Below are 14,116 nucleotides of genomic sequence, written 5' to 3'. Positions count from 1 at the left end.
TAAGGAGGAGTGAGATGGGTAGCGTTGGAGAGACTTGGAAGAAGAAATATGCATGGGCGGCTTGGAAGAGCTGATTGAGTCCCCAGCTTCAGCTCCGGTGGTAGCCGTCAGAGGCAGAGAAGAAGAAGAGGGGCGCGAAGCCGGCTTGGATAAACCGAGTGAGTCCACTGCCACGGATCCGGTGGAGGTCGGCTTGCGTAGAGGTACATGTAGAAAAGGATTCGCACTGACAGTAGGGCCGTGACCGTCCGTGGTTGGGCTATCAGGCGAGGAAGTGGAGGAAGAGGAAAGAGATTCGCTGTTCGACGAGTCGGACGAGTCGGAAGAGTCCCCACTTTCCGACCCAGGTCCGGCCGAAGACAAGCGAGGAAGAAACAGCACATCTAGATCAGGCAAGCTGTCAGCATCAGCTGGGCTGAGCGAAGTCTTGCCTGGATGAGATAGAACAGTACGGAAAAGTTCTGGTATAGGGTCAGGTGGGGGGGGGGGGCAAAGTGGAAGTGCTATCCAGGCCTTGGCGCCAGAAGACTTGAGAGCGAATGACAGAGGAAGAGGAAAGAGGGGATGACCCCCCGACCGATGCGCCTGCAGTCGAGGGCCGGCGCCTTCCATGCCTAACAACAGAGGCGTAGGAAGGCCCAGGCTTGGTTTACCAGTCAGTTTAACTCTTATCTTTGTGGAAAGAAAAGAGCCAACAAAACCAGCAGGCGCCAGGGCTGAGGTGCGATACTGATGAGCCCAGCCTCATGGGCGAAACACGTGTCTATCGCTGCATGTCAATTCTTGCTACAAATCGGCTGCCGAAAAACGTTCTGCTATGTTGACGTCTATTGTTTTGGCGTGATGTTGAAGAGTCGTATCCAAACTTGGGCTACGCCCAGTTGTTGAAGATTAATTTTAAAAATTAATTTAATAAAAAAATTAATTTAAAAAACAAAGCTTTTTTAACTATTTTATCTTGATAATGAGCTGCCATAATGTGCATTTATAAAAGCTGTAGGCTAAATAGTCTTTGTTTTGATAGTCCGTTCGTCTGTTACCTAATTACAATATGTCTGTGTGTATTTGTTTGTTTTTAATGTTGTTTGATGTTGTTAGGTTCAGCCCTGGGTTCAGTCGTGTTCTTAAGCGGTGTCAAACAGGCGACCAGCCAGGGCTTTTCACGATTTGGCTATGCAGCCGTTGTGATGGTCTGACTATACTCGGCCCTCACCATTCGGCTGTGAATGCTGTGATGGTCAGAAATAAAATCAACTAAACTGTTTTATTCTGCTCTCATTGGGACAACATAGCCTACAGTAGGCCTACGGCATGGAGTAGGCTATAAATCAAATAATCATAAATCATATCAAAAATAATACAATTTTGGTAAAGAGGTCACTTTCTTCAACCACAGACATATGCAATCAAGAAACCACACGGCATTTAACATAATCCATTAAAATTGAACATAAACTATAAGCTACAAAAGTTTTCGGCCATACACATCAAATATAGTTACTACATTTTCAAACCTCTACAGTCTACACTCTACAGCCTGATTCACCCTACAAGAGGGATCATAAGAAGGTCTTTAAATAAGGACTATATTTGATGCAATTTGCTCTGCTTGGCTTTTTTCTTGGGATTGAGCACTTTTTGTAGCATTAATAGTACTGTAGGCCTATTTATTGTTTAACCATAAATCATAATATAAATCAGTAGTCCGCCCCGATACTTTAGTAATCCGACCCGATAGCTCAGTTAGTTAGCGCGTGACTTCGTGAACGAAGATTCGACTCTCGCTGGTTCGACTCTCCGAATGTGTACTTGAGCAACGCAGGTTTAAGGACTGCTCTCCATTCAGAGGCATCTAATGGATGCAATAATTCCCAGCAACAAGACTTTAACAATCGGAAACTTCACTCTATTAATCTCGGTGACTGGGCCTGAGCCAATGAGTCAACTCAACACCTCTGCAAGTAGGCTACGTGAAACTGATAGGATTAAGCTCTTCGAGAAGCTTTTCCAGTCGGAGGGTAAAGAATCAATCTATCATAAATGCAACACAACAAGTAGCTTGAACGTGGAATCGGCGATAGAACATGCAACGTAGCCTAGCTTATAATCATCAAGCATTCAAGGTAGTTGCTTTGGATTATTTTGGAATGTTATTGGGTGTAGACTACTGAAGCATTGTCAAACTGACGTTCTTTCAAATTGATTACACATGCGTTTTTTCCATTTGGCCAGTGGCCACACAACCCATAAAAAGTTCTCCCTGCTCATGGCCATGTTTTCACCACTCGGCAACGCAGCCGATGTAACGTATGGGCCTACAAATACTTTTTAAACATTTTAAAGCTGTGCAGAAAGATAAGGACAAGGTTAGAAGTAAAAAAAAATAACACGGTGCATTAAAAGTGGCATGTCTCTCGACATTTAATAAAGTATTTTAAGTAGCCTATATCTGCAGATGCCGGTAGCTAAATAGTTAATCTTGCCCAGGTAACACATGCTTTGTAAGTCCTTCTAGCTACGGTAGCCTACTATTAGATTGAATTGGTTGAAAGTTATAGTTATATCGTCCTTAGTAAGGACTAAGGAACATCCTTTGGAGCGACATCTGTATGACACGCAGGTGGCTTGAAGATGGTAGTCTACAGTCATTGCTGATGTGGTCTGCGGTCTGTTCCTCGGCACCACATTCACAGGAGGAAGAAGAAGCCATTCCCCATTGGTGCATGGTTGAGCAACTTGAGCGGAAAAGCCCGACGCCCGTACGGAGACGGTTGAGGCGCACCTATGCCTGTCTTGGTAGTGTCAGGCCTGAAGTAACTCCTGATGAGGACACAGACGAGCAAATGACGTGCGTGTCGAACACATTTGGGTTGATTTTTTAATTATGTTTTAGCCTATGTCTTTGTAATAAAACATGTTAAACCCGCTAAAGTTACTTTGTTTTGTTTGTCAACGGCAAATATGTTATTGAAATTTTGGAATTTGAAATTGCGTAGCCTAAGTCATTTGCATTTTCTTTAAATCTGGAAGTCCTTATCCTAGGCCTAGCTATCTTGCACAAACAAGTTTTATTCATTCTTGAAATTATAAATTCTGAAATTTGAAATTGTAAGTTTTGCAAGTCGAACTCACAAATAACGAAATTCCATGAGATTTGTAGCGACACTATTCAAAGATGGGCCACCCATATAGGCTACACTAGCTGCAGTAGTGCAACGACATCCAAAATACGGTAGGCCTACGTGGTGGAGATGAACAGAGAACGGCGTCGATTGCTTATTCTTCTTAGTAGTTTATTGCGATTGCACAAACCTATAAAAGACGATAGGGTCAAGTCCAGTCCACTGCGACCACTTGATCTTTATCGAAATTGTTTCCTTCTCTCATTTTTACAAATTTTAAAAATTGAATGTCATTTTTAATTTTTAAAACTTTTTCATTTTTTTTGGTTTTGAAATGTTCAAAACGTGTTGAGTTGCGACCATGCGAAATTGTACAAGCTGTTTTTTATTTTTGATTTAACGTAGCCTACGTTCACGTTTTGAAATTTTGACTTTTTCTAGACCTTTCCTCTGTGGAAGATTCAAGTGAGTCGAATAGAGCGACTACCCTTCAAAATATAGAAAAGTAGTTTTATTCACGGTGTATTTACAAGGTCGAATCAATGTAGCCCTATAGCCTAGCCTACACACCATTGTGTTTTGCTGAGATCGCTAGCCTAAGGCTACTTAGCCTACTGGATCCGCCTTTGTTGCTTTGTTTGGCATTTATTATTTTTGCTTTAAGGACATGCAGTCAGGGGAGGCAGGTGAGGCACTGCCTCACCTGCCAACATCTGGCAAAGCAAAAGTTATATCAAAGAAATGGTTATCATAGAATAAATATTATTTGTTAAAAAGTAGTAAATATTGCACGTTTTTAGGTGCTTTAATTTGTGTGAATTGCTGTAGTCGTGCCCCCTTTACCTCAAATTTTACGTTTCTACACCCAAACTGTTCTTTAATTTTTTCTGTTTCTGTGGCGATATTCATATCGAGCGTTCACGTCTTCAAAGTCGTTAAAATACGCGAGGAGAGGCAGCGCCAAGCTGTGCTTCACTTCAGATCAGAAAACTTCCATACACTGCATTATGCGTGCCTTTTTCTTTCGCAAAGTCGCCCAGAAATCATCATGAACGATTTAGCTACGATTTGAGGCATGCCTCAAATGTGACGTCACAGCTATGAAACCTTTTTCGTCAAGTTGGAATGCCCGCATAGTATTAGTAGGCTACGTGGTATGTGACTTCTTGCAGCGTAAAGGATTGTTTCTTATAAAATTTAACTAAAATGGAGGAAGATATAGTATCAAATCTGAGAGATTTTTAAAACATAAACTTTCAATTCAAAGTTAAAGTCATAAATAAAGGCAGACCTGTTCCAAATTTATAAGGTTTGCATCAGACAACTGAACAAAAAATAAATAACTCGCAACTTTCAAAGAAATTGGTAGGTTACTCAAAAAAGAAGTGGCTGTGTGGCTATGCTTTAAAAATCGCCTTTTCTGCTTTCCCTGTCTCTTGTTTTCAACATCTAGTGATAATGTTTGGACTAAAGAAGGGTCTCTACAACAAAGTCAGAGATGTTTTAGTCCAAAAGGATAGGCGCATGTAGGCCTATTTTATTTTTAATAAATGTGAAAGCATGCTGCTAATTTTTTTGATTAGTATGATACCGTTTTTGTTGCTAAAAATTTTTATTGTAAAAGTGACTTTAAAAACTTAGTGCCTCACCATCTAGGAACCTCACCGCACGTCACTGTTATGAAGTGAACGTGGCCTACGGTGATCGCAGCCACCCGTTGCAGTATCTACTCTACACATTCTACGTGATCGTTTGTATTATTTGACTTTGCATGAATCTGTGTATTATACTCGCAACAAAATAAACGCCAATCAATCGATCAATCAATCAATCATTATAGGCGTTCCCATTTTTTTTAAATATTTTGTTTTCTCAAGAAATAGTGCAGTAGTTTTTCTTTGTTTTCTAATATTAAAGTTGCAAAGGTAGTAAATCTTTTTCGCCTCAAAAGCTTCCCTATTGCACCTTCACATGAATAGCAAAAATACTCGTCGGCAGCAGTGGCCGAGTGGTTAGCGCGTTGGGCTCGCAGTCGAGAGCCTGCATGTTCGACTCCAGCCACCCGCACTTGCTGTTGTTTCTCTGGGCAAGAAACTTTACGATAATTGCCTCTACCCAGTGATCGATTTCGAGTAATGGGTAGTACCAAATTTAAGTTATAAGTAGAGTAGACAACCGGAAACAGACATTGCCGTCGGCTGCAGCGTGGGTCAGGTGTAGCCTACGTCGGAAGGCATACACCGATGCATAGCGCTCAAGTCCGCTTTTCCGCAATGCAGGATAAAGATAAACAAACAAACAAACAATACTCTGCTTTTAGCCTACATATCTGATTTAGGCCTATACGGTAGTTTCTATTTCACCGCAAAGTGGCTTAGTCAAATGCTTCTTGTATTAAGTATAAAGCTGCTTGTTTGAAATACATAAAAAACGAATCATGTCAACGGAGCAGATGTAACTTCATATTACGGAGGCTACTTTATTTTACCATAACTTAGATTAGAGCGCTGACATTACGCACTTTGTCTGCTGTTCTCAGTGCAACTTCAAAGGTTTTCGTTTGGGATAAAATATTACTTTGTACCAATAAAAAATTATAGGCTACCTATGCATGGACGAAAAAATTCTTCAAAGTTCCTTCCGACCGCTGGAATAGACAAAACAAAATGTGATCAAAGTGTTAAAATATTTTAATTAGCACTTAACACCCGGTAGATCCGCTATTGAAGCATTTTGTTGCGACCGTGCTTTAGATTTTGCGATCGTGCCAATTTTTTTTTAACTTAATTTTTTATTTCGGTCTCAAGCACGATATAATGTTCGCGTTTTGTCGCTTCTCCTTTTTTCAAGACCTTCGCTATGTACTGCTATTTTGCATTCATCAAATGCTGGCATTTGCACAACAATTTAACCTCTTAGTGTAATTTATTAAGTTAGGAATCGATTGTTGACTTGTATTGTTTTCGCTGAGATGGTCAGAAATAAAAACAGCTGAACTGAAGTCTCCGAGGTTTTGCTTTTCCGCACATTCTGCTATTCCTAGTCGGGAGTTGAATTTGGGATAGGCCCAGAGTTGCCCGATGTGGCTAAAACTAGCCATTGTGGGTAATTTTTGATGTGCTTGACAAGAAAAAAAAAGAGTTTTAGCCACTTGAACGATCAAAGAACCAAATACAGGGAGAGACCAGAACCATTAATTTTGGAGAAATTGCTGAGCAAGAATGTGACATTGTTTGTATGAATTTTTAATTGCGTCAGTTGTTTTAATTGAAGTGTGTTTTAATTGTTTCATACGACTTTTGATTTTCATTAGGGACTGGCTAATTTTGGATAGTTTTGTTGGTGTTTTGTGGCTAAAAACACTTTTAGCAATTCAAAATAAGGGGAGCCAAAATAAGGGGAGCAGCTGACTCGAAGACTATATGTCACTTTGCTGCTTCTTGTCGTCTGTTATATCGCATCTGTGATCGCAGTGTACTGTATGTTATCGCAATGGGCGCAAATAAAAGCATGATTATATTATTATTATTAAATCTGGCAACCCCGGATAGGCCATAATCACAGATCAAATTCAAGAACGAGATGAGCATTAACAAATGTGAAGGCTGAAATTGTCAAATTGCCAGATACGTTACAACAAGAATTTAGAGTTATGAGTGTTGGTAGTTTCCTATATTTTCTGTTTTGTTATAGCCTAGTTAATTTATAAACACCACAACGATTGTGATCAATATATAATAAAGCAGGTGTAAAGTAAAAGCGAAACTATGAAGGTGTTGCAACCGTGCCAATTTTTTTTATTTAATTGCTTATTTTGGTCTCAAGCACGATATGATGTTTGCGTTTTGTTGTTTCTACCTTTGCTATTGAGTGTGTTGTTTTAGCTATGATAGTCAGAAATAAAAACAACTATATGATATTTAAACTGAACCATATGTACAAGCCATGGCAATGATCTCAAAATATGCTGCTGGTAGCTTGTGTGCACTTTGTGAGGTACCGGTAACACCTCCACATGTCATTCATTTTTGGCAATCCTGGTTTTATATTAGAATATTTTATATCAGTAGGCATGCTGTGAAGTAACATGCTATAAAGCTAATTTCTTTCCACTGTGCTTTATTATGAAGAAAGCACAGTACAAGTGTTTTGAAAGGCGTCAATGGTTTTGAAAAGGTAGTGGCTATTTGACTGGCTTTGGTCTTTTAATCTGAAACATTATTTGACTGGTCATGACATACTCTTTTTTCTTTTTCTCTTTCAAAGCAAAAGACAAGAGAAGAAAAAATTGCCTATATATACGCATGGGCGCCGATCGCTCTCTAAGATTGGTGGGGACATTTACTAGGAAAGGTAGGAAGGGGCGACAAGCGAAGCGAGCTAAAAAGATTGAAGATCTGTTCTGATAAACAAACAAATACAGTAGATACGGTACAAGTCTAATGCGATGTACGGTAGGCTGTATATATTTTAAATGTCAGTGTCAGCATTGGACAGCAGTCGTTCAAACACTGCAACTCGGCAACGAGTCTTCGGCGAATTAAAAACGAAGTCCTTGCACTCTTTGGAGAGGCCATGAAGGTTGATCGAATTCAAAGCTTGTTTTGCACATGCCAGACCATTGCATGATTTGGTCGTTTCTGTGTCATGGTAGATCGTAACCAAGTTTTGACACGTCGCAAAGTTGAAAATGACCATTCAGCTGAACACGCTGGCTAGTGAAATGAGCAAAAGTCACACAAAAAGTTCCACTTGCGGAAACATTTGCCGAACAGCGGATGGTATCTTTATGAATATCATTCGAAAATCTTGTGCAAGGGAGTCTGATCGCTCTGTGTGAGAGAACTCAGGATAGTCGTCTACCACATACCTGGGTTTTTTTTTCGGTCATTTATCGGTCATTGGCCGATTTTTTAGCAAAATGTCCGAAAAAAATATAGTCAATTCGGTCAAAATGTCCGAAAAAATATGTATATATATAGTCAATTCGGTCAAAATGTCAGAAAAAATATGCACGCGCTCAAATCGATTTCAGTGATTGCAAAGAAGCTTCTTGCGCCACTGTACGATTTTTTGTCAATCGGAAATACAAGACGTAGACTAGGGTGGCTCTTATTTGGCAAAAAATGAAAAAAATTTGAATTTTGTGTGGGACACCCTTTTAAAAGGTGAGGTTGTCAGAAAAAATAACTCCTGCAAAAAATTTTTGAATTTGAAATTGATTTAGAGGTGGCCCTCCCCCCCTAAAGTTTTGCTCCCTCCTCCAAAATACCAAATCTGCATATCTCAAAAACTGCTTGAGCTAGAGATACGGTTTTTGTGTCAAAAGATGCAGAAAGCATGATTTCCTATATGCTTTGTGAACAGTGATTGCGTCTATCTTGAGTAGAAAAGCAGTTATTTAGAAAAAACCTGTTTTCGGTATTCTAGCGCAAAACAGTGCTAAACAAGTATTGTGGCCCAAGCTATTCAATAAACAAAGTTCATAAACTAACCGGTAAAACTGGTAAAGCAATAAACGAAATAAGTATTCCTAAACTTTTATGCATTCATGCATAGCTAAAATGCCCGTTTTGTATCATATTCCTTGGAGAAACTCCTGAGCGTGGAATCCGCTTTCAAGCTTCAGGTGCTATGCATCGCACTTGTTGGATGGCAAAGGCGATTTATGCAAAAAGCTTGGTGTGCATTTATGGTATCTGTCCGAAGAAATGGTTGGACTAGCCTTGTTTGACTCTCGATTGTCTGTGGAAAGTAAAAAGCTAATGGTGGCAACCATGTTAGATGAAACAGGAGAACGTCCACCAAGGAGACCAAGCATCAAAGTAGATGCGTTTCTTAGCAATAAGGGTCTAGAACAGTATTGCACCTCTAATTCAAAATGGCTTCTTCAGCTGTTGGGTGAAGATGAAGCAATAATTATACTTTCAAAGGATCCTGCTCATTGGACTGAAGATGGTGCATTTATTCAAGCTTTACACATGGCAAAGGGACTTTCAGTAGTCAATGACAGAGCAGAGAGAGGAGTTGCTCTAAGTCTAATCCAGGATTTTAACAAAATCTTAACTGAAGATGAGTACCAACTTCAGTTTCTTTTGCAAGTTGTTACTGAACACAGAAAACTGTTTCCAAATTCCAACAAGAACAATATTGTCTATTCTTCTTCGTTTAAACCTTCTTTGTTACTCCAGGGGTCAAGGGCTCTGTCTTTTACCACTCTTGGGCAGTGGCGATGCGGTTTAGATGCTTGAGCAGGTGTCGAGCAGCAATCCTTTGATTCGTCCATTGATTCGTCATCCAGTTCAAGCAGACCACGCACACCATTTGGCGCAGTTACAGATGGTGTGGTCTGTGGTTTGTTCCTCTTTGCCACACTCACAGATTGCGGATGGAGCCATCCCCAATTTGTGCATGTTGGTGCGAAATAGTCTGACTCCAGTAGGCTAGCCCAGTACGCAGGCGGTTGAGCCGCACCCAGGCCTTCCTTGGCAAATTATGCATTCCGGTTGGATGGGGGCTGGTGTCGGAGATACAACTTTAGAGTCTTGAGGAGTTCTTCTTCCACTCTGAGCTCCATTTGTTGTTCTCCCAGGTAGCCGCGCTGATGGATTGGTCTTCAGCGGTTTTCATCAGAAGTTGTGCGTCACATACAAATGGGTGTCTCGATTTCAGTTGCCGAGGATGCTCGATTGCTCGCTCACAGACTCGTAGAGATTTGAGTGGAGCAAGTGGTTGGGGTTCGTAGTGCGGCGAGAAAGAGACAGGATGGCTTCTTCGCGACGAAACTCAGCTGGTTGGTTGCCTGCAAGGACAGGGAAATTGTCCAATGGTGTAGGTCGCAGACATCCTGTCACGATGCGCAAGGCAATATGTGAAATATTGTCGATAATATCGCTTCTTCCAGTATGATACTGACCAGAATTACATTTTGATATGAATATCGTTACCAGTGTTCCCTCTAAGGTGCAAAAATTAAGACAAAAAAACGAAATTTTGTAGACGGTTTCGTGGTCACAAAAAAGGTTGTAAAATCAAGATTTGGTCAAAGGCGTTTTTTCTAAATAACTGCTTTTCTACTCAAGATAGATGCATTCAATGTTCAGAAAGCAGATAGAAAACCATGTTTTCTGCATCTTTTAACACAAAAACTGTATCTCTAGCTCAATTGGTTTTCGAGATACGCAGATTTGGTATTTCGAGGGAGGGCACAGAACTTTAGGGGGGGAGGGCCACCTCTAAATCAACTTCAAATTAAAAAAAAATTTGCAAGAGTTATTTTTTCTGACAACCTCACCATTTGAAAGGGTGTCCCAAGCAAAATTCAAAAACTCAATTTTAAGAGCCACCCTAACGTAGACTTAGTGTTTAAACGTTGCCTTATTATATGTGATAACGCAAATACAGAAGTCAGTCTTCGAAATTAGCGTGGGCAATCGGCACTTGACGAGGGGATTGCCGACGCAGATGCGTGAATGGCGCATTAGCGTTGGCAATAAAAATGCTGAGGCCACAGGAGCGCTTGTAAGGACCAAAAGATTACAAAAAAAATAATTTTCTTGGACTACACCAGACTCTTACTATTGCTGGATGTTTTATTTGGGTTACTTCCTACTTCGCCGGCGCTTAGACACGTGCCCAGCTGGCAGAATTGAATCTTTTATAAAAATATCACCCTATTTGCATTGATTCAACGATAGTAGACGTCAAATTAGTCTAAGCATCTACTCCTTATCGCGCCTCGCGACGTTGTGTTGCTCGTAGTATCCTAATTGTGTCAGTGTAAACGTAAATCGAGGTAATCTTTTCGCGGGGAGCTATTAATTTGTTACCGGTACCTGGTTGAGCAATTAACGTTATTTTATGATAATTCAACGTCACTAGATGTCGAATTAATGTAAAACAAACGTAAATTTCTTATTGGGTACTGTTGTTACGCAATATAACCCGCCGGGAAAATTAAGTCGATTTGTGTTGCCTCGAACATTGAATCAACCCAAAATTAACTTACTTTTCCCCCGTGAGTTCTATAACGTGAATTACTGTAACAGCGTGCGTATCGCGTTGCTCGCTTTATTGCTAGTTTTGGTATTATTACATCACAACAAATCAAACAGTGCGGTCGTGATAGACTACTCTAGTATATATTTCGCTTCTCGTTTTACATGTTTTGGTACAATTTTTTCGTAATAAACGTTCACATGCAATTGCCGAGGCAATTTCAACTTTTGCCGTTTGGCCTCGACAATGTTTTTGCAAAAGTAAAAATATGCTAATTTCGAAGACTGGAAGTAACGTTTGTCTGTTCTAACTTTTCTCAGATAAAACACGACAACGTTTCTCAGCCAAACTTAATGTTGTAGCTAGTCAGGAAGTGCAAATTTTGGTTTGTATCAGCTACTTCAAAGGAAATATTTTCATCAGAAAAAATGACCGAAATAAATGAAAAATGACCGAATTTTTTCAAGTCATTTCGGACAAATGACCGAAAAGTCTCAGCGAAAAAAAAAACCCAGACCACATATGATTGTAGCTTTCCACTAAAGCAGTGGTTCCTAACCTTTTTTGGTTGTTACCCTAATCTCCACCCTGAAGGGAGCCAATTACCCCCACGATCAATTTTCAAAAACAAAAGTGTTTATTGCTATGTATTTCAAAGGGCTATCTATGACAATCAAAATGCAATACAGTATTGAATACAAGATAGGCCTAACAAATAACGATGCTTGATAAACATTCAATGCGAAGGTTAGGCCTGGGCTTTAGCTGCCAGCTTTGTGATCCTGGACTTTGTGGTACGGAGGGCGATTCTTGTGTCGCTTTCGACATCAATGTGATTGCGCTTCTTTGTCTTCATTCTCACGACAGTTAAAAATCCTTGTTCATAACCATACGTTGTTGAAACAGATGTCAGGATATTAAATGCCCGTGTCGCTAATGTTGGTACCTCCTGGAGTCTGCTAAACCAGAAGGGTTCTAAGTCTTTCCCCTTGAAATCAAGTTTCAACTCTTCGTTCATTCGGAGAGTGACAAATTCTTCTTTGGCTGGACAGTCGTCATCATCCACCTGGCTGTCATCACATGTGAAGGGCTCAATGCACTATTGGAGACTAGCCATATCCAAATTTGGAAAGTAGTTGTCCACCTTCTTGGCTAGCTGGCCTTAAGTGGTCAGCTATGTCCTCCTTCAACTCTGCTGTCAACTCAAGTCCATTGCCTTCGAGATGCATGTCAAGCGTCTGAAACTGCACCACTGTGCTTCTCCCAACTCACTTGTTCCACAACTTAACCTTTGAGATAAATGCTGCTATGGCTACTTTGGTGTCGATCACAGTTAAATTCTTGCCTTGAATTAAACGATTACCTTTGTTCTATTCACCAAAGATATCGGCAGGTTAGAGAAGTATTCAGCCGTCGGGCTTCTTTTCTATCAAAAAAAAAACGTGGACAGCCTCACGAAGTTCGACCAGGCGGGTTATCACTTTGTCACGAGACAGCCATCGTACTTCTGTGTGGTATGCTACAGGAATGCTTCGTATTTTTCTCCCATCTTCTTGCACAGATCTATGAAAAGACGGCTGTTCAATTCCTTAGCTTTTATAAAGCTCACAACCTTCACTGTTTCTAAATCGGGTCTCGTTACCCCCAAAAAACAGGCAAATTACCCCCTGGGGGTATGTTACCTCCAGGTTGGGAACCACCGCACTAAAGAGTGATTCTTGTAGAATTTTGTAGTGCTCAAGATCGGTCGACTTGAAATAGTCAGTAAAATTTTGCTGCGCGTTGTCAATGATTGCAAAATACTCTGACCGATATTTCGTCTCTGGTGTTTGAAGTTGAGTAGGTTGACCATGTCCATACTGAATACAATTTGGGATCTTTTTGGGACGTGACAAGTCTTTAAAAAAAATTGGCATGGTCAGAGTTTTTGTATGATATTTGAAAAAAAGCATAAAAAAGCTGCCTGCCAGCCTTCCAACTGCTGATTTGGCCTATATACAATTTTTTACCAAACCGGCAAAGATGTTTCAGCAGCCTTTAACTTCAATGTAATAATAACTCAAAGAACTCCTTTTTTCTCACACAAAAGTAACACAAGCTAAGCCTGCTGCACTACATGCTTGTAGGCTACGACTCTTTCTAAGTAATTCTAACACTCTGCACTGTCTGGCTTTGGCATAACCAAAACAAATACAATTTGCGAGTTGCACCTGAGTTTCTCCGCCTAATAAAACATTTGTACTACGGTTGAGGTTTGCTCGCATAAAACAAAAATGTTGTCCTTTCCTTTCAATAGATTTTAAACGTCCGACTGGTAAAATTGTGACATTCGGTTAATATTTTCCCTTTTACGTTGCAAAAATAATGTAAAAAGATGGTGGGGACATGTCCCCGCTGTCCTATAGGGATCGGCGCCCATGTATATACGGTACGGTAACTTCTAAATTCAACAATTTTATTCAACTTGGAGTCAGTGGCGCGTGCGATCTTTCTCGGGCTGGTGTTCCCGAGGGAATGAGTTCGATACTACCCGGAAGCGTTTGTTTTTTTTTTAACTAAATTTTGACCCAAAGTGACTCAATCGTTAGGCTGCTGCATTTTTGTGGTCAATTTTTAATTTAAGTATATAGCTTTTTTATGTCTTTTCTAATATAAGTAATAAAGTTAGAGTATTTTATTTTGTTGAAATTTGAGAATTTCTCTGGGTAAGTTTCCGTTCGTCTTAAGAGGATGTGACCGTGTTTGCCGAAAGATGCATTACATTTTTGGTCTCAACAAGTTAGTTTGGTGGCTGTAAAAAGTTATAATACTTCTTTAAAAAAATGGTTTCATCAATGTTCAGTTAACTTTTAGACAGTGTTTTTTGCAGGCAATTTTAGTTTAAAATGAAACGCTTCTGATTTTAAAAGTTATATAGGCACTTTTTTCTTCTCTCATCTTTGCTAAGTTGAAAGTGAAAAAAAAGAATACGTCATGACCGGTCAAATAGTGATTCA

Source organism: Aplidium turbinatum, chromosome 2 (genome assembly GCF_918807975.1).
Source record: "Aplidium turbinatum chromosome 2, kaAplTurb1.1, whole genome shotgun sequence".
Classification (NCBI taxonomy): Eukaryota; Metazoa; Chordata; class Ascidiacea; order Aplousobranchia; family Polyclinidae; genus Aplidium; species Aplidium turbinatum.
This window is presented reverse-complemented; position numbering follows the sequence as displayed.